Here is a 2283-nt window from a genome sequence, read left to right as displayed (position 1 = left end):
AGACGGTCCGGCAAGATGGCGGCCGAGGAGGGAAATAACAGATCTACAAGCTCACAATGCGTCGCGACGCGATGCATTGTGAGCTTGTAGATCTGCTATTTCCCCCCCCCTCTCCATATCCGGCTGACTGCATCCCATAGCCCGGGAGGACCATAGAGCTTTTTTTTTTTTTAGACTCAGATTTCTGCACTTTTAATTTTTCATTATTTTATAAATTTCTTTGACTGTACTTTAACTATTAAAGAAGAAACATCATTTATGTTTTTCTTAAGCTGCTTTCATATGGAAAAAATACAAATAAATTAAATAAGGACTTCCGACGTAAAAAAGACCTTAAAAAAGACTTTGCTCCTTTTAGGCAGGGGGTTTAACTGTATTGTACTGTACTACATTTATATTGTATTGACTATAGGCTACTTGTACTGTATAGGGACTGTCGGTTATGACATCACCGCAAGATTCGGGGCTTAACTCCGCCCAAGCTTTGGCGGCCATTGCCATTGTTAGGTCTTGGATGCATCAAGATCAGTCTGTACTAGTTCTACTTGTTGAGCAAGCAACGATACTTTACTTCAATTGCTCTAGGCTTTGATTGCATTTCAATAAAACCATATTTGATCAACATAACGATCACACACATTTTACTGTTTATAGGGAATGTTATATTATTATAAACCGATCTTTATTTCCAAAGCAACGGATGAATGTGATGGCTGTTCTGATCTGCTTGTGCTCTTTCTGCGCTCATGCATGGACAGCCGAAGTCACGATTTTAGCGTGATATGTTTTTATTGGGAGACAATAGCACCAGCAAATGAAAGCAGACATTCCAGTGAATATGGACACGTTTAAATTTAAATTCTTTGATGAAAATTGACCGAGTATTGGCCGAGTTAAATTGCAAGTGGTCTTGGCAGTGGCCCAATAACTGGCTGTAGGCACGCTATGTGGTGTAAAGTAATTAAGTATATTTATTAAGTACTGTATAAGTACACCTTTGAGTTATATGTACTTTGCCAATATTTTTACTACTTCTCCACTACATCTCTGATCCAAATATTGTAACATTTTAGGCCTACTGTTTATAGGGAATGTTATATTATTATCAACCGATCTTTATTTCCAAAGCAATGGATGAATGTGATGGCTGTTCTGATCTGCTTGTGCTCTTTCTGCGCTCATGCATGGACAGCCGAAATCGCAATTTTAGCGTGATATCTTTTTATTGGGAGGGTTAGAGGGCACCAGCAAATGAAAGCAGACATTCCAGTGAATATGGACACGTTTAAATGTAAATGTTTTGATGAAAATTGATGGAGTAATGGCCGAGTCAAATTGCAAGTGGTCTTGGCAGTGGCCCAATAACTGCCTGTGCTGTAGGCACGCTATGTGGTGTAAAGTAATTATGTACTTTGCCAATATTTTTACTTCTTCTCCACTACATCTCTGATCCAAATAATATTATTGTAAGCCTACTTTTACTCCACTGCATTTATTTCAAAACTTTAGTTAGTAATGCTAGGCCTACTATACTTTGTAGATTTTGATTATTATTACAAAACATCATTAACCACTTCAGCATATATATTTTGACCATTTGAAAAGATGATGTTTTGATAACTTGAAAGGGACATTCTGCACAATGAGTAGGCCTACTTTTACTGTTGGTACTTTAAGTACATTTTGATACCATTACCAATACTTTTATACTTTTACTCATGTAAATTTTGAATAGGCCTACTACTGGACTTCGACTTGTAATAGAGTACACTTGCATTGACCAATCCATCTTGTCTACAACCAGCGAACTGTCATTGCTGTTCTCCGGTCATCGCTTCCTTTTATCCAAGAGTCTCACAAGAAAGATAGGCTAGCAATGAACATGGCGGGCGGAAGTGGCCGATTTTTGCAAGGCCACGCCCAGTCCTCACAATCAATACATTTATATTGTATTGACTATAGGCTACTTGTACTGTACTACATTTTATTGTATTGACTATAGGCTACTTGTACTGTACTACATTTATATTGTATTGACTATAGGCTACTTGTACTGTACTACATTTATATTGTATTGACTCTATAGGCTACTTGTACTGTACTACATTTATATTGTATTGACTATAGGCTACTTGTACTGTACTACATTTATATTGTATTGACTATAGGCTACTTGTACTGTACTACATTTATATTGTATTGACTATAGGCTACTTGTACTGTACTACATTTATATTGTATTGACTATAGGCTACTTGTACTGTACTACATTTATATTGTATT

Source organism: Nannobrachium achirus (assembly GCF_963921795.1).
Source record: "Nannobrachium achirus genome assembly, chromosome: 8".
Lineage (NCBI taxonomy): Eukaryota > Metazoa > Chordata > Actinopteri > Myctophiformes > Myctophidae > Nannobrachium > Nannobrachium achirus.
The sequence above is the reverse complement of the archived record's forward strand: the minus strand, read 5'-3'. Positions refer to the sequence as shown.